General features: G+C 45.5%; 1 long non-coding RNA gene across 1 annotated transcript in view; it reads right to left on the bottom strand.

Annotated features, from left to right (window-relative positions):
• Positions 1-3,050: 3,050 nt before the first annotated feature.
• Positions 3,051-19,453, bottom strand: part of LOC140391380 (uncharacterized) — a 36,268-nt gene continuing 19,865 nt past the window's right edge. Inside the window, exon 3 of the long non-coding RNA XR_011935029.1 lies at positions 3,051-3,252. This is a non-coding gene — a long non-coding RNA (uncharacterized lncRNA). The remainder of the gene's footprint in view (positions 3,253-19,453) is intronic.

Raw genomic sequence — 19,453 nt, 5'->3', positions numbered from 1 at the left:
CTGGGTTCAATTCCGGTCTCGGGTGACTGTGTCGATTGTGTACATTCTCCCCGTGTCTCCGTGGGTTTCCTCCGAGTGCTCCGGTTTCCTCCCACAGTCCAAAGATGTGCAGAAATAAAAACAAATAGGGCAGCACGGTGGCGCAGAGGGTTAGCCCTGCTGCCTCACGGCGCTGAGGTCCCAGGTTCGATCCCGGCTCTGGGTCACTGTCCATGTGGAGTTTGCACATTCTCCCCGTGTTTGCGTGGGTTTCGCCCCCACAACCCAAAGATGTGCAGGTTAGGTGGATTGGCCACACTAAATTGCCCCTTAATTGGAAAAAATTAAATGGGTACTCTAAATTTATTAAAAAACAGAAATAAAAGCAAATTACTGCGGATGCTAGAATCTGAAACCAAAAGAGAAAACGCTGGAAATCTCAGTAGGTCTGGCAGCATCTGTTGCGTGAGAAAAGCTGAAAGGTCATCTGAACTCGAAAAATCAGCTCTTTTCTCTCACTACAGATGCTGCCAGACCTACTGCGATTTTCCAGCACTTTTTCTTTTGGTTCCAAAGATGTGCAGGTTAGGTGGATTGGCTTTGCTAAATTGCCCTGTCATGTCCAAAAGATTAGGTGGATTTCCTGGGTTACAGGGATGGGGTGAGATGTGGGCTTAAGTGGGGTGCTCTTTCCAAGGGATGGTGCAGACTCGATGGGCCGAATGGCCTCCTTCAGCATTGTAAATTCTATGATTCTACGAAGATCTCAGTTTCTAGATGTGCGCTTGGAACTTTATCAGCTACTGTATTCATCCCACCAGATGCATCCTGAAAACAAGTGAACGAAAGCACTGAGGGACTGAATGGTCACACTATCAGAGAGATCATTTGTTGATTGTTTAAGTTAGCTTTGCAGCCTCTCGATCTATTAAGCTGCCTCTCAAGTTTGACTTGACGTCAAGTTTGAGCTCCTTTTGAGCTCATCCTTAGCTTTCCAATATTCCGATAAACCAGTGTCCTGAGTGAGAATGTCCCCTTTGCCCCCAACCGGCATGAACACTTGGTCCATGCTAGAAATGTCCCAGGCTTGGAGTCAGGGTCACAGTCAGATAAGATGTCTGGCTGTGATTAAAGTTCTGCCACCCCAGTAAATCGCTGAACACTCTCAGAGGTTTTATGGTTTAATCTTGAATTCTGGTGATATATAATGGCCGGCCATTTCTATGCTGTTGCTTTTTTACTTCAAGTTTTTTGATAAAGCTGCTGCATCTTTTCACGTGTATACATTCTGCCCCCAATTTTACGTTACTTTGGAATCACTGAGACAGTCCAGTCCAAACATCCTGGGAATTCTGTGTTGGATACTTTGTGAAGCTAACGGATAATAATCAATTCCTTAGTATGTTCGACAATACGCATTCACATTTAAGTTGTAATTTCATTCCCCTCTTAATTTTCTTTATTTTACTTTTAAAGTTGTTTTATATTCAGGTCACCTACAATTAGAATTAAAAAAACCTGATTTCCACAGTTTTATATATTCATCTGCATATCCTCGCCCGCGTCCCTTAATTGATTTGACAAGAGTTATGGTTGGACAGCAAGTCTAAATATAGATTTATAATATATCTGCTATATTGTTTGAAGGTCTTAAGCTGCGATTTTAAAGACAGGCATATTGTATATCGATCTAAAGGAGGAAGTGTTCTTTTTTCTCTCTGAATGCCGAGTAAGCTCTAGTTGTAATGTTTTCCTCACAAGGGAAGTTTGTTTAGTCCGTGTCACAAAATTCCATCAGAACCCACAACTTAGTGATTTTTTGGCAAGTGTGTGTGGCCACTGAGGAACAACAAGCCTTCTGTTCTCTACATCACTGATATCCTAACAGACGAGACAGCAGATAGTGCGATTGGACATTATGAAGAAGAACTGCCATTCATTACATTCTGTGCTCAATTTGTTCTGTTTTTGCATTCAGTAGCTGCTGCGACTCACAGGCACAGCGCGTGCGTGCTGTTTATAAGCCCGTTAGTGCGAATCATGGCAATGACTAATGGGATTCTCCATCAGAATGCTCTTTGGCTATGTTTAGGAACAGTAAGCTTTTCTGTTTGTAATGAGAGAATTGTGTTTGAAAATGTCTTGCTGACATTAAACCTGAGAGGGTAGGAGCTGAGAGGGGAAATTTGAGCTGGCAATGGAGGAGATGATTACAATTCCTGTGGGGTCGGGAAGCCATTTTGTTTCTCCCAACACCACAGTAACCATTCAAAAAATGAATTGGCTCAACACCTGCCTCGCTCAGCCGTGACTATTTTCAGCAAGAGGCTCTTCAACAGTGGTTCGGCTCCTAAATTGCATATATTAGGGGGCCTAAACTGTATTAGAGGTGTCCACCCAATTTACCAACGAATGGAAATAATCTTTCTGTGTTGACCTTGGGAAATCCCCTTGATTAGCCTTCTACCAAATCTCTGTTCAATCTTCTCCTTTGCAAGACCTCCCACAGTCAGTGTATGTTGAGAAGCCTTTGCAATGGGAGCGTATGATGATTGACCAAGGGTTGGGGCCCTTGGAAATTTACTGACAGACCTTATCACTTGGATTTTCAGCTTTCACCTGGACTCCATTTGTCCAGTATCAATCCTGGTAGATCGGGATTGCACTTTCTCCATATAATAGGTGACTATAAGACATAGGAGCAGAATTAGGCCCTTTGGCGCATCGAGTCTGCTCCGCCATTAAATCTTCGCTGATATGTTTCTCACCCCCATTCTCCTTCCTTCTCCCATAACCCCTGATTCCCTTATAAATCAATATCCTGACTATACCTAGGGGCCCAGAAAAATGCAGAGCAGTCCAGATCTGACTTGAGCATCATTTTATGCAGAATCATCATGGCCTCCTTACTTTTCTATCCAGTATATCTTGATATTAAGCACAAAATCGCATTGGCTCCTTTTAAAGCATTATGCATTTTCACTCACTTTGACTCCAATGATTATGAATTGCAATATTTCAAGTAAATTTTTCTTTATTCTTGTTCTCATATCTTTCCTCATTTCCCCTCCTCGCCCACCTCCCCCTTCCCAGTGATTTATTTTCTGTGCCTTCCATCTTGCTTGCGAACCCGTTTGGGCATCATCCTGACACTATGTTGTTCCACGTAGACTGGTATCTTCAGCATGCTTTGACAATCGCTTATTTACTTTAAAGCTCTTCGGACCCACCTGACTGGGGACCAAGGTCAATGGGCCTTTCATGGGACGATTCCTGTGGTGGGGAGGGACAGGAAGATTGGGTTAATTGCCCGTGGTATTAAAATCATAGGGAATCAAGGTCAATTGTAGTCTTCAGGTTTGGCCAGATTTCAGTCAGTGTATTGGTTGGTTGAGGGACGTGTTGTTTGAGAAATGTATTCTGGTCTTATTTTCTCACATTCTCATTAAAAACAAATCATTGTCCACATTAATTCAGAAAATTACTTTTGCAAATGCGTCATACTTACATTGATCATGATGAGTGAATGAGAGAATTTAGTCTTTTACATAAAGTTGTATTTATTACCATGTGAGGTAACATGAGGATAATTGATGTACAAAGACTGAATTGTGAATGTTTTTTATTGGTGCTTTAGGGATTTAATTTTACAACTCTTCACATTATTCTATACTGTGAACCTACAATTAATCCAATGTCCTTCATATTGTTTATATTATAAATGTGTCTATGTATATGGTTGTAGTTTAACTATATGGTGTGAAGAGGTATTGAGAATGATCAAACTTTGAGTACAGTACTGCACTGCTGATGGTAATAGAGGCAGTCCTCAGCATTAGCAGTGCTGCACAATGATCTTGGAAATTGGAATACGAAAGACTGAACCTAGGAATTTGTAGCATTTGGGAATGAACCTGTATTCTGGAAACATACTGTGGGGTGATGGACTCTGGAAACACTGCTGGAATATTCTGGAATCTGGAACACAAGGAGAACGGCGCCAGGCTTTGAATCACTGGGCTGCTGATTCAGGGTTACTTAGCTGAAGATAGAAAACCACAATGAAGGTGACAAAAATAATACCTCAGTTGCCCTTTCCCTCGTAACAGGATGAAACACTTATATATGAAGATTTGGGGTGCAATTCAATCAACACATTTATAATATTGACCACTGTGCTACCGGGCCGCCCGCACCTGGTCCACGCCCATCGAGGGCGAGATCCAGATCCCGATGTCTCGCGAAGTTCAGATGAATCTCGCGAGGCACTTCGAGCGTTGCGAATCCCACAAGAAACAGCCCGCGAGATTCAGCGGGTTTGTTGAGTCACCAAGCCGAATGAATTCAGACATGTCCTTGGGCACAAAACAATGTGCCGGTGGATATCACCTTCTAAAGTAACACTTATTGAAAATTACCCTCAGTAAAACTGCGGAAACAGCTCTGCGACATTGCTGTCGAATGCATGGACCAAAAACATCACTCACTTGGACTCCCAAGGCTCCTTACTTATGATTTATGAGACAATCAATTGAAATTAAAACATCAAACTACAACAAATAGATAAATACATACTTTTTTATTTGCTGCAAGCAGCAGGTTTTTACAGGGAAGTATTTATTGTGTCCACAAGCTGGACATGAAGAATGAAATGTAACATTAAAAAGATGTTTAAGTTCCCACTTTGTTGGTTTCATTAATGGAGTGGGGGTCCCCCCATACTTTAACGTCTGCAATGAGAAAGCATCGGAAACAAAGAGAGGACAAAAGAGCATCATGGGAAGAGAAAGATAACTTGGGTTCACCGTTCTTTTGAACTCTGTGTCCTCCAGGAACTGCCTGGGTCACATGACATTTCCTCCCATACAGGTATCATTCTGAAAGTATCATTCAGTTTTTTAGTCTCCCATCCGCAGCAGTCAGTATTAGCCTAATTAATCTGCATCACTTTACTTGTCCATTGGTGCACAAATGTAAAAGGTTAGTGTTATATCTGGTATTTCTTTTTCTCTCTGCTCATTTCCCTCTGTTGCTATTTGATGTTCCTGTCTTTTCATCCTTTTTAAAGTTTTACTTTCCCACCTTCATCTCTCCTTTTTTCATAAATTTCTTGATCCCACTGACATAATTCTTACATGGCTCTCATTTTTTGATTTGCTATTTTAATCCCACCTGCCTAATCACCTGCCAATTCTCCAATTTAAAGATTGGCTCCTTCCCCCACACACTCACTGTGGCTTGCGAGCACAGAATAGCTCAGCATCTTCACTGACCACCGGTGCTTGATCTGACCAATTCCTGATGGACACATAGCTGCCAAACTGGGCTTATAGGCAGAAGGTAAGGGAACCAATGAGGGATTCTTGTCCTCACCAATCTATCTTGTCATAGCTGCATTTGTCCATTAAAGTGACTACACCACAGAATCTTCCTGGATGCAAACCCTCCACTGTGCTGTGTGACACTGTCACAAGCTGAATAAACAGCAAGGTCCAGCAAACACATCTAGCCATTTTGCACTTTACAACTGGGCATCCCTGAGGCATGGGAGCCATCATCATCATCATTGGCAACAACAGTATTATGTTCAATCACACTATGTAACCAGATAGTCTGGTCTGTCCCTCACTCTACTATTACCAAAGCAGACAGCTAATGATTGTTTAAAGCGAACTGTGGATAAACAGGTCAAGAGCAGCACCAGGAATACCTCAACATGGGGTCCCTCACAATGTTGAGTTCCTCGCGGCTGCCAGAGAACAGTGGATGACTACCCAGGTCATTCACGTCATCACGGGTTTTCAATGCATGTGTAAGGCATAGTGTTGTGTTGTTTGCACCTTATTAAAAACGTGGGTAATGATGATACATGCTTGAATGTTTATGTCAATGCATGGGCACTACATGATCTGTCTGCCCTATTGAAAGCTGTTGGGGACTGCAGCCTAATCGTTGGGAGGGTGGCCAACTAGATAGTCAATGCTCTGATATGCATTGCAGAAGGATAAGAGATAAGTGACCTGCCAGTGAGGTTGATCTCGATGAATGTGTGATTCCCTGATCAACCATTTTACTCGCAAGTGAACAGGGCCAATATTGCCCGCAAGATGATTAATTACCTCAGTGACTGGGGCAGCACGGTGGCGCAGTGGGTTGGCCCTGCTGCCTCATGGCGTCGAGGACCCAGGTTCGATCCTGGCTTTGGGTCACTGCCCGTGTGGAGTTTGCACATTCTCCCCGTGTTTGCGTGAGTTTCGCCCCCATAACCCAAAGATGTGCAAGCTAGGTGGATTGGCCACGCTAAATGGCCCCTTAATTGGAAAAAATTAATTGGGTACTCTAAATTTATTTTAAAAATGTTTAAATTACCTCAGTGACTTACAAATTGCCTTGACAGGGCATTGTTAGTGTGATAGATGGGATAGCACTTGATTTCCCAACCAGGTTCTGCGGTAACTAGAGCCCCTCTCTGTGCAACAGCTGCCCTCTGCCTATCTGCCAGTGTCTAAGCTCTTCAGGATGTTGCGGGAAGAGAGAAGGCTCCTGCCACAAGGCAAGAGACCCTCACAATGCTGGGACCCTCACTGCCTCAGGACACCAGAGGATGGCCACCCAGGTCATCCAAACCAATGAGGCATCAGATACAGCAACATTCCACCAGCTCACGACAGCTGTGTGGGAGAAATGTGGTACAGTTCCTATAACTGAGTGAAGAAATCAATATCGACAGAGAAGGACCATCACTGGTGTTTGATGCATGTGTAAGAAGGCAGAGTGTTGTGTTGTTAATTTGCACTTTATTAAATTTGTCAGTGTGGTAATACCAGGTATTGCAGTACCTGAGAGGTGGATGACCATTGGCTAGACCTAGGAGTCTACCATTGGCTAATGTACATAGCTCCGCCCTGAGAGGTGGAGTATAAGAACCAATGCCTTCCCAGCAGCCTTCACGTTCTGTATCGAAGCTGCTGGGAACAGTTCTAGCTGATTAAAGCCTATTAGTTATGACTCACCTTGTCTCGAGAGTAATTGATTGCACATCAGACAGTTACATGTATTTGACTGTTAATGCATGGAGTGGGGAGTCATTTCCAAATGGTAAGGCGGGGGGGGGGGAGGGGGGGGGGTGATGCCATGGGACAAGGTGTTAAAGAACATAGGCCCTACCCTTCTCGCAGATGTGAGTTGCTGGGAATGTATTCAGTGCTTGGAGCATATTCTAGGACAGATAATGGTTGTAGCCTCCATGCAGCATTTTGGCAGGAGCACAGCCTGGCCTTCGCTCTGAATAGAGGCACTTCTTATTTCTCCGCTGGATGCTGTTGGTTTCTGTTCTGTATCGTGAGCTTTCTTTTCATAGGTATTGCTTATAAACTACCATCCAGCTGCTGTTACAAAGGGTCATGTGGCACCATCTGGAGCCCCAGACAATATAGGCATCATGTGTACCGCCCACACATCTGCAGGCTGCGCGTTGATGGTGATGAGGCAACCTTGCAGGTTCAGAGAGTGAGAATCTTTCCGATGGACAAAATCCTGCTTTGGTCCATGGGCGGCCATGGCCACTTTTGTCTGAGGGAGGTCCACCATCTCCCCAAAGCCTTGTACTCTCCCTACCTGTCTCCTGTCAACCGTCATGAAGCCAATCAATGTTTACACTTTGCTGAACAATGACTCCATTACAACCATGATACAAGTGTTGGGCTGTTGATTGAGAAACCTGCAGCTAGACCTGGAAGGGCTGAGATGTGTCTGTGAGAGGATGTGTGCGCAATGGGCATGAGAAGTGTCAACCAAGTTTGTGGATGCATGGGGCACTGCACTTCCACAATGCCAACTGGACTGTCTTCTCCCTGAAAGCTGTTGGGGTCTGGGGCCTAATCCCTGTGAGGGGCACTGTGTAAGGCTGAGTGTTCAGTTGTTAATTTGCACTTTATTAAATTCATCAGTTATAATGTGTTTGAATGTTTTTGCGTGGAATGGGGACTAATTTATAATTATACAGGTGCAGTTCCTTGAGGCGGTCTGATAAAGATCATAGATCCTTCCAGCAGATATAGTTTGAGGTGAGCCACTGGGGGTGTATTCAATGTTTGGAGCACCCAATCCTGATGCCCACCATGCGGGTTGCCAGCGTCGTGGTTCCGCATCTTTTTCAACATCCGAGGAAGCGCAGCAGCACTTGGGTTTCCTGTCCACAAGGTCTTCAAACTCTTTGCAATTCCCGTGGAACAAAACACACAAATGATCAGAGAGATATGTCCCAGGCTGTTCTGTAAGAGTGGCCGAGGCGATGGAATGGGATTTTCAGCAGATCTTCCGCCAGAGACTGTGAATTCCTGTTCAGCGTCATGAGCCACCTCTTCAACGGGTATTCCTTGTCACCTACCGTCCATCCAGCTGTGCAGGGGGAGCAAAGGACTGTGGCACCTGCTGGGAGTGGCCGGGAGGATATAGGTATCATGACTGCTCCCAGAGTACTGTGCATATTGGCAGGATGCACTGACGGTGATGCCAGACAACCCGTATGTTGAGGATGAAAAGCTTTCTGATTGACAAAATCTCCTAGTTGGCCTGCTGGTGTGCCTTATTACCACACGGGTTTAGTCCGTGGCATTTTCCCTCTGGGGGTAGGCCCCATCTCCCCAAAGAATCATACATTTTCCACTTGGCTTTCATCATTTATTCTGAAATAAATGAATGTTTCCACTCTCCTGAAGATCATCTCTATTGATACAATGTTGGGCTATTGATTAATGTCACACACATCACCTGCAAATTCCTGAGAGGATCCAGGCATTTCTATGAGAGGGTATTGCATGTAGTGCCTGGGAGGTGTGCCATCCAGGAGGTGAATTGAATGTCAAGGGAGTGCACCAACTGAACTGTATGCACCCAGCAAAATCTTGGAGCCAGGGCCTAATCGCAAAGAGGGTGACGAGGTCAGTGTGATTTTCATTGCAAAAGAAGAGATAATGGTGAACTGTCAGAATGACTGATCGAGATGGATATATGATTTACCTGGAGGTGGGACAAGGCCTATCATATTCACAAGAGCGGTGACCTCAATGACCTCTTCAAAGCATTGTCAAGGATGGACGGACAAGACACTTAGTGCCCCAGTCAGGATCTAATTCATCTCCACAAAGCAGCGAGGGCCATTTGGACTTCCAGTTGGCAGGCCAAAACCAGCTGCACCGGGACTTCTAGGGGTGCTCCTGATGGTAACGGGTTGTCCTCTGCTCCTCTGTTGTCGTGACTGATCCTGGCAACATAGAAGGAGCTCGCCCTAGCCTCACGAGCCAGAAGAGCATTCCTCCAACTCCGTGGGCATGAATCGGAAAAAGCCTGCCATCTCCTTGCATTACTCTACCTGGCTCTCGGCAGCTGTGATGAAATGAATGTTTCCACTTACCTGAATGTTCTTTCCATTACAACCTTGATACAGTGCTGGGCTGGCGATTGAGAAATGCTGCAAAGATCCCCTGAACAGTTGCATGATGTGGGCCAGGGATGTGGATATATGGGCATTTGACCCTAAAAGCTATTGCGGTTTGGACTTAATCACTCGGATGGTGACCAACTATATATGTATCCCGTGACCTGATGTGCATTACAGAAATGGAAGAAATAATGGTAACCTGTCAGTCTATGGCCGACCCAGTTGAATATGTGATTCAGTGACCTACTATTTTACTCGCAGGTGAACAGGGCCCATGATGCTAGCAAAGAGGAACGATCAACTCACTGACCTATCAATTGTCAGCGTCAAAGGCGGAAGAAATACTTTTCCCAGTCAGGTTCTGATTCATCTCTGGCAAGCAGGGTGGCCATTTGAACCTCCCAGTGGACAGCAGCTGTTGCACCTGGGAACTCGTCTCGATGTTGCAGCCTCCCCTCTGCCCTCCGCCAGTGACTCAGGGCCTTCCCAGCCTCAGGGGACCAGTAGACCACCAGCCAGGTTACCCACAGTCTGCAGCCTGCCCCATTTCAGCTGGCAGCGATGGGAAGGAGCACGGCCCAGTACCTGCAAGCGAGTGAATAAATCACTGGATATTTGATGCCTCTGGTACACAAAAAGTGGTAAGTAAAGTTCACACTGCACAAATGTAAACAAATGACCACCCTTCAACAGAGGAGAGTTTAACCTCCTCATGTTGTTATGGGACACGGTTTATAAACTCCAAAGTGTATTATGAAGTCCACCTGACCTACAACCTTTATGTTGAATTTGGCTAGGGTGAGCACAAGAGCCTTCACTTCAGATTCACCAGTCTCCCTGGACACTTTAATCAAAACAAGCTTTATTCTAAGAACTTAGTTAACATATATACATACAAACACACAGCAAGAATTTTCATCAATAACAAACATAAAGCCACCCCACAGCTACAGTAATCTATGTATAACACTTAACTGTTCCAACTCAATAACAAAATCCAATAAACCAAAACACCCTTTTCAAGGGCGTGGCCCAGCACACTGTATTCTCACTTGACTGAGACTGGTCTTGTTATTAAAATTATGATCCAATTTCCAACCAGCAGATTCCACCTCCTTCCAGAAAGAAATTATATACCCAAAGCTACCACCAAGGTGATTTTTAATGGAACCGACATTTAAAATGAAAATAGACAAAGACAGCCCAAAAGGCTCCTTTTCTCTGTCTGCAGTCCACAGCAGTTAAAGCTGAAAGTGACACTCAAAAAAAATCACAACCACAGCTCAGCTCCACCCACAAAATGAAATCACTGAAGCCATGTGAGAAGACAAAAACCTTTCTTAAAGGTACACTCCCATGACAATGTCATATAGTTAAATTATGGTCATTGAACCTCCACCATCAATGTACTGATTGGGTCATATCAATTATCCAGAAACTTAACTGAAACAATCAAATAATTTTTTTAAAAGAATTTCGAGTACACAATTCATTTTTTCCAATTAAGGGGCAATTTAGCATGGTCAATCCACCTACCCTGCACATCTTTGGGTTGTGGGGGCGAAACACACGCAAACACGGGGAGAATGTGCAAACTTCACACGGACAGTGATCCAGAGCCGGGATCGAACCTGGGACATCGGCGCCGTGAGGCAGCAGTTCCCCAAATAACCCGTTACCAAACCGATCATGTTTAGAAGGTTGTAGCTCCAAGACTGGGATTACGGCAGTGGTTAGGAAACCATTATGTGTGGGGAGAGAACTAACTTTGTTTTTGTCCTCATCAATCTACATGAAGTGTAGATGCATCTTGTAATAATCTTGGAAAAAAACACCCCAACACTGGGTTGTTCTGTAGGGTAGCACGGTAGCACAGAGGGTAGCACTGTTGCTTCACAGCTCCAGGGTCCCAGGTTCGATTTCAGGCTTGGGTCAATATCTGTGCGGAGTCTGCATGTTCTCCCTGTGTCTGCGTGGGTTTCCTCCGGGTGCTTCGGTTTAGGACCATAAGACCATAAGACGTAGGAGCGGAAGTAAGGCCATTCGGCCCATCAAGTCCATTCCACCATTCAATCATGGCTGATTTCAACTCCATTTACCCGCTCTCTCTCCATAGCCCTTAATTCCTCGAGAATTCCCGTTTCCTCCCACAATGCCCGAAAGACGTGCTGTTAGGTAATTCGGGCATTCTGAATTCTCCCTCTTTGTACCCGAACAGGTGCCGGAATGTGGCGACGAGGGGATTTTCACAGTAATTTCATTGCAGTGTTAATGTTAGCCTACCTGTGACAATAACGATCATTATATTATTATAATGAACAAAAACTCAGGTAAATACGGTACACTTATTTAATTTCATTGCTATCCTGAAACCTTTGCTGAACTATATTTTTAATCCTGCTTGTGTCACCCTCTGGGGGGAAAAACAGCTGAGGGGTGGGTGATTGATGGGGAATTGTGGCTTGGGCTTTAATTAACCAAGTGTTTTTCACGCAAAGATTAGGAAAAGGACCAATCGTGAAATGAGAAATTCAGCACACACCTGGTGTAGTGCCCACACGGGCAGACTGTTGCTTGAGAAATTAAAGATTAAACGCCTTAGGGTGGCATGATAGCACAGTGGTTAGCACTGTTGCTTCTCATCGCCAGGGTCCTAGGCACGATTCCCCGCTGAGTCACTGTGTGCGGAGTCTGCACTTTCTCCCCGTGGCTGCGTGGGTTTCCGCCGGGTGCTCCTCCCACGGTCTAAAGATGTGCAGGTTAGAACATAGAACATAGAACATAGAACAATACAGCGCAGTACAGGCCCTTCGGCCCACGATGTTGCACCGAAACAAAAGCCATCTAACCTACACTATACCATTATCATCCATATGTTTATCCAATAAACTTTTAAATGCCCTTAATGTTGGCGAGTTCACTACTGTAGCAGGTAGGGCATTCCACGGCCTCACTACTCTTTGCGTAAAGAACCTACCCCTGACCTCTGTCCTATATCTATTACCCCTCAGTTTAAGGCTATGTCCCCTCGTGCTCGCCATTTCCATCCGCGGGAGAAGGCTCTCACTGTCCACCCTATCTAACCCTCTGATCATTTTGTATGCCTCTATTAAGTCTCCTCTTAACCTTCTTCTCTCTAACGAAAACAACCTCAAGTCCATCAGCCTTTCCTCATAAGATTTTCCCTCCATACCAGGCAACATCCTGGTAAATCTCCTCTGCACCCGCTCCAAAGCCTCCACGTCCTTCCTATAATGCGGTGACCAGAACTGTACGCAATACTCCAAATGCGGCCGGACCAGAGTTCTGTACAGCTGCAACATGACCTCCTGACTCCGGAACTCAATCCCTCTACCAATAAAGGCCAACACTCCATAGGCCTTCTTCACCACCCTATCAACCTGGGTGGCAACTTTCAGGGATCTATGTACATGGACACCTAGATCCCTCTGCTCATCCACACTTTCAAGAACTTTTCCATTAGCCACATATTCCACATTCCTGTTTTTCCTTCCAAAGTGAATCACCTCACACTTCTCTACATTAAACTCCATTTGCCACCTCTCAGCCCAGCACTGCAGCTTATCTATATCCCTCTGTAACCTGCTACTTCCTTCCTCACTATCGACAACACCACCGACTTTAGTATCGTCTGCAAATTTACTCACCCACCCTTCTGCGCCTTCCTCTAGGTCATTGATAAAAATGACAAACAGCAACGGCCCCAGAACAGATCCTTGTGGTACTCCACTTGTGACAGAACTCCATTCTGAACATTTCCCATCAACCACCACCCTCTGTCTTCTTTCAGCTAGCCAATTTCTGATCCACATCTCTAAATCACCCTCAATCCCCAGCCTCCGTATTTTCTGCAATAGCCTACCGTGGGGAACCTTATCAAACGCTTTGCTGAAATCCATATACACCACATTAACTGCTCTACCCTCGTCTACCTGTTCAGTCACCTTCTCAAAGAACTCGATAAGGTTTGTGAGGCATGACCTACCCTTCACAAAGCCATGCTGACTATCCCTGATCATATTATTCCTATCTAGATGATTATAAATCTTGTCTCTTATAATGCCCTCCAAGACTTTACCCACTACAGACGTGAGGCTCACCGGTCTATAGTTGCCGGGGTTGTCTCTGCTCCCCTTTTTGAACAAAGGGACCACATTTGCTATCCTCCAGTCCTCTGGCACTATTCCTGTATCCAATGATGACATAAAAATCAAAGCCAATGGTCCAGCAATCTCTTCCCTGGCCTCCCAGAGAATCCTAGGATAAATCCCATCAGGCCCCGGGGACTTATCTATTTTCAGCCTGTCCAGAATTGCCAACACCTCTTCCCTACTTACCTCAATGCCATCTAATCTATTTACCTGGAGCTCAGCATTCTCCTCCACAACATTATCTTTTTCCTGAGTGAATACTGACGAAAAATATTCATTTAGTATCTCGCCTATCTCTTCAGACTCTACACACAACTTCCCATCCCTGTCCTTGACTGGTCCTACTCTGTCCCTAGTCATTCGCTTATTCCTGACATACCTATAGAAAGCTTTTGGGTTTTCCTTGATCCTTCCTGCCAAATACTTCTCATGTCCCCTCCTTGCTCGTCTTAGCTCTCTCTTTAGATCCTTCCTCGCTACCTTGTAACTATCCATCGCCCCAACTGAAACTTCACACCTCATCTTCACATAGGCCTCCTTCTTCCTCTTAACAAGAGATTCCACTTCTTTGGTAAACCACGGTTCCCTCGCTCGGCACCTTCCTCCCTGCCTGACCGGTACATACTTATCAAGAACACGCAATAGCTGATCCTTGAACAAGCTCCACTTATCCAGTGTGTCCAAAACTTGCAGCCTACTTCTCCACCTTATCCCCCCCAAGTCACGTCTAATGGCATCATAATTTCCCTTCCCCCAGCTATAACTCTTGCCCTGCGGTGTATACTTATCCCTTTCCATCCTTAACGTAAACGTCACCGAATTGTGGTCACTGTCCCCAAAGTGCTCACCTACCTCCAAATCCAACACCTGGCCTGGTTCATTACCCAAAACCAAATCCAATGTGGCCTCACCTCTTGTTGGCCTGTCAACAAACTGTGTCAGGAAACCCTCCTGCACACACTGAACAAAAAACGACCCATCTAATGTACTCGAACTATATCTTTTCCAGTCAATATTTGGAAAGTTAAAGTCTCCCATAATAACTACCCTGTTACTTTCGCTCATATCCAGGATCATCTTCGCCATCCTTTCCTCTACATCCCTAGAACTATTTGGAGGCCTATAGAAAACTCCCAACAGGGTGACCTCTCCTTTCCTGTTTCTAACCTCAGCCCATACTACCTCGGAAGATGAGTCCCCATCTAGCATCCTCTCCGCCACCGTAATACTGCTCTTGACTAGCAGCGCCACACCTCCCCCTCTTTTGCCTCCTTCCCTGAGCTTACTAAAACACCTAAACCCCGGAACCTGCAATATCCATTCCTGTCCCTGCTCTATCCACGTCTCCGAAATGGCCACAACATCGAAGTCCCAGGTACCAACCCATGCTGCCAGTTCCCCTACCTTATTTCGTATACTCCTGGCATTGAAGTAGACACACTTCAAACCACCTACCTGAACACTGGCCCCCTCCTCCGACGTCAAATCTGAGCTCCTGACCTCTATACTCTCATTCTCCCTTACCCTAAAACTACAATCCAGGTTCCCATGGATTGGCCATGCTAGATTACCCTCAGTGTCCAAAAAAAAGGTTAAGTGGGGTTACTGGGTTACGGGGATAGGGTGGAGGTGTGGGCTCAAGTAGGGTGCTCCTTCTAAGGGCTAGTGCAGGCCTGCTGGGCTGAATGGCCTCCTTATGAACTGTAAATTCTATGATGATTCTATGATAATTCTAGAGGCACAGACAGATGGAAGATAAAACAGTGATTTGAATTCTAGACAGGAACATCTGGAGCAAAGGTAAAAATAGAAATATGGGGGTATGTGGGAAGCGGGTGGTAGAATGAGTGGGTGGTGGAGGTGAGCGGGGGGAGGGGGGATGGGGGTGGAGTCAGGAGGGTGCAGGAAATGGAGCTTTGACCACAATGAGATCTGACATGAACTTATTGAATGGCACAGGAAGATTGATAGGCCTCATTGCTGGCGTAAGAGAAAGGCAGGTCACGGGTGTCCCAGTTAGGCTCTGATTCATCTCTGGTTAGCAGAGAGGGGCCATTCAAACCTCATGTTTGAAGATGAACAGCAGCTGTCTGCACTTAGTTTAGTTCAGGTCAATGCCCCACCAGGGCGACCATCTAGAGAACCATAAACCTGCTGAAGATGCGGTTCCATTGCCTTGACCACTCTTACCGTGCATCCTGGACTTTGTATCACTGATCATCATTGTGTGGTGTGTACTGCAAAGAGGCATTGCAAAGAGGTGGAAACTTTATGGAGAAGGGTCCTCTGGTCCGCCGTGTCTCCTCAGGTGAATGTGCTGTCTGATGACTCGAATGATGCACAAGACACATAACTTACTCCTGATGGTGACAGCCATTAATCTGCCACCCTCTGCCAGTGACTGAGCATGTCAGGATGAGGAGGCTCCTGCCACTGGGCAGGGGCTCTGCACAAAACTATGGGCCTCACAGGCTTCACTAGACCAGTGGCAACCAAGCAGGTCATCCTGGCCAACAAGGTATGAGATTCAGCAACCTGGCAGTGATGTGAATAGCACCGGTAAGCAAGTGAAGAAATCACAGTAGAAACTGAGAGACCATTACTGGTGTTCAATGCATGTGTAAGGCTGAGGTGTCGTGTTATTAATTTGCACTTTGTTAAATTTGTCAGTTACAATATGTTTCTGAATGTTAACGCGAGAATTGGGCACTAATTTACAATGTTAAGGGCTCAGACCCACAAGACCTTTATTTAAAGATGATTAGGCCCTTCCAGCAGGTGTAGCTAGAGGTTTATTCAACATTCGGAGCCTATGCCAGTACAGATGATGGCTGTAGCCTCCATGCGCCATTTTATTAGTAGCACTGAAGGGTCTTAGCTCAGAATAAGGGCACCTCTCATTTGTGTCAGGTCTTGGAGATGTAACTAGGGGTGTGGATGTATGAGCAATGCACCGACTGATCTTCCTGCAGCCAAACAACTGTTGCGGGTGGAGTTTAGTCACTGGGACGGTGACTAAGCAAGTGGCCAAGTGCTCTAATATGCTGCTTTGCAGAAGGTCATGAGAAAATGGTGACCTACCAGTGCGGGCTGATCCAGGTGAATGTGTGACTCGTTGATTAGCCTTTTTACTCGCAGGTGTCAACAGGGCCCCTGATGCCCGCAAGAGGGCCGATGACCTTGACAAGGCATTCTTAGTATACGGGATGGAAGGCACTTGGGTGTGGCAGTCACATTGGATTTGATTTCCACTACGCAGGGAGAGGTCATTTAGACCTCACAATTGCAGATGGAAAAAAAGCTGCCTGCACATGGGATCTCTTCTCGGGGCGCCCCAGATGGTGAAAGCCTTTCTCATGCCCCTTTGCCAGTATCTGAGTGTCTCAGACTGTCGCGGTGACAGTGGAGGCTCCTGCCGCAGGTCAACAGTCCATCCCAATGTCGGGCCCCCACAGCGTCAAGAGATTAATGGGTAACTGCCCAGGCCATTCAGGTGACAGTGATGGTCATAGCTGTCATGATATGCAGACATGCAGATAATGATGTACAGACAGGCACCTAATGAACACAGAGAACAGGACATGACCAATGAGCAGGCAGGACACTCAGGGGTGATATCTCATTATATAAGGCATGAGGTTCAGTCAGACAGAGTAAGCACACTTAGGTTAGCAGAGAGTCAAACTCACAGAGAACTGTGCTACTGGTTCAATAAATCAGATTGAACTAACTTCAAAGTCTGGAGTATCTTTTGGTTAAAGCTGCATCCAGTTGCAGCCTGTGTTATCCCAGAGTACATAACACATCAACAGCAACCGTAAGTGGACAAATAAATAACTGGAAACACAGAGGGACCATCACTGACCATCAATGCACAGGGTGAAGCAGAATGTTATATTAATAATTTGCACTTTATTAAAACTGTCAGTTAAAATGTGTGTTTGAATGTTAGGTGCTTAGAAGCGTATTTCCATGAGACATTTGGATCAAGATCGGCCGATATGGTAGATATAGCTGTCGGTGAATCATTGCAGATATGTTCAGTGTTTTGTAAACAGTGATTGTAGCCTCCATCCAGTATTTTTGTGGGAGAATAACAATGTCTTAGCTCATAATAATAGCACATCTCATTTCTCTGCATCCATTCACTGATGTCCATCATGTGAGTTGCCAGAGAAGGGTTATGTGTCTTGTGCATCACTCAAGTCATCACACAGCTCATTCATCTGAGGAGTCACGACGGACCAGAGGACCCTTCTCCATAAAGTCTCTACCTCTTTGCAATGCCTCTTTGCAGTACACACCACACAATGATGATCAGTGATACCAAGTCTAGGATGCGCGGTAAGAGTGGTCAAGGCAATGGAACCACATCATCAGCAGATCTATGGTTCTCTAGATGGTCACCCTGGTGGGGCATTGACCTGAACTAAACCTTTACACTGTTGGTGAATGTGGATTCTTGTCGGCCACGTCATCAACGGGTATTCCTTGAAAACTGCTATCCAGCTGGGCTAAGGTCACAAGGTGCTGTGGAATTAGCTCCTGAGGATATAGTCATCATGACAAATCCTAGCAGACGACACACATGCACAAGATGTGCTAATGGTGATTTCAGACAGCCTGCACACCTTGGCAAATGAACAGAAGCTGTCTGCACCTGGGGTCAGATCTCAAGGATGCTCCTGATGGTGGCAGCCTTGCTTTAACCCCTCTGCCAGTGACTGAGGGCTTCAGGATGTCACTGCAACAGAAGAAGCATGACAGCATAACACCGCAAACACGTGTAGAAATCACATTCGACACTGAGGATCTATCACTGGTGTTTACTGCATATGTACGACAGCTTATTGTGTTGTTTATTTGCACTTTATTAAAATCATCAGTTGTGACAGGTGCTTGAACGTTAATGTGTGGAGAAGGGACCAACATTAGTGGCGTAGTTCCACAACACCTTCCAATAAAGATAATAGGCCCTACTAGCAGATGCAGCTAGAGGTCAATCATAGTGAATGTGTTCATTGATTGGAGCACATTCCAACACAGATGATGATTGTAGCCTCCATGTAGCATTTTAGCAGCGCATGAGTGCATGAGTGCCTCAGCGCTGAATAAAGGCACCGCTCATTTCTTTGACATCTGTTCCCTAGTGGGATTCTGGTATCAAGTTCTGAAACCTTTTCCTCATCTGAATCACCACTCAACTCATGATCTGTGTAGAAGGGTGTTCCTTTTTACCCCACAACAGGCTGGAATTGGGGGTCACAGATAAATGTGGGTGTCTCTCCCCTGCAAGCTTTGAAATCAAAGACCCGGAAGCGTCACACTGCGACCGCTTCGCAAGGGAGTGAGCAAGGCTCACCGTTTATACCTGACCGGTGGCCCTGTCCTTATGACACACCAGCTATCCTGACCACCACCTACACCTGTGTGACTTTCTCTCTTGTCGGTGGCAAAATCTACCACCCTGTCAGTGCCTCGCTAGGGCTGATTCACAAGAGAGAGAGATTCACCTGTTTATCCCTAATCATCTGGTTCCTCCAGGGTGAGCGTTTCGAGGCGCCCATACCCCCTCAAAGATTCTCGACAGCGGAACTATGTCCTGACACGTACGTGTGACTTGGCCAGGGCGAGCGATAATGGAACAGGCAAGCCCACAACCAAGGTGAATTAAAATTAATTAATTTATTCAAGAAAAAGGAAGTCCAGTTTATGAAATCCACAACCCAAATTGAAATCTACACACACACGCTTGCAATTATGTCTATGAGAACTAGGACTAACGGCACAATGAAAAATCCTTACTTTAAACAGTTTTAGCAATGTTTTACAAGAGGTTGTTATATACTGTCCCTTACCA

This window comes from Scyliorhinus torazame, chromosome 15 (assembly GCF_047496885.1).
Source record: "Scyliorhinus torazame isolate Kashiwa2021f chromosome 15, sScyTor2.1, whole genome shotgun sequence".
NCBI lineage: Eukaryota > Metazoa > Chordata > Chondrichthyes > Carcharhiniformes > Scyliorhinidae > Scyliorhinus > Scyliorhinus torazame.
The sequence above is the reverse complement of the archived record's forward strand: the minus strand, read 5'-3'. Positions and strand labels throughout refer to the sequence as shown.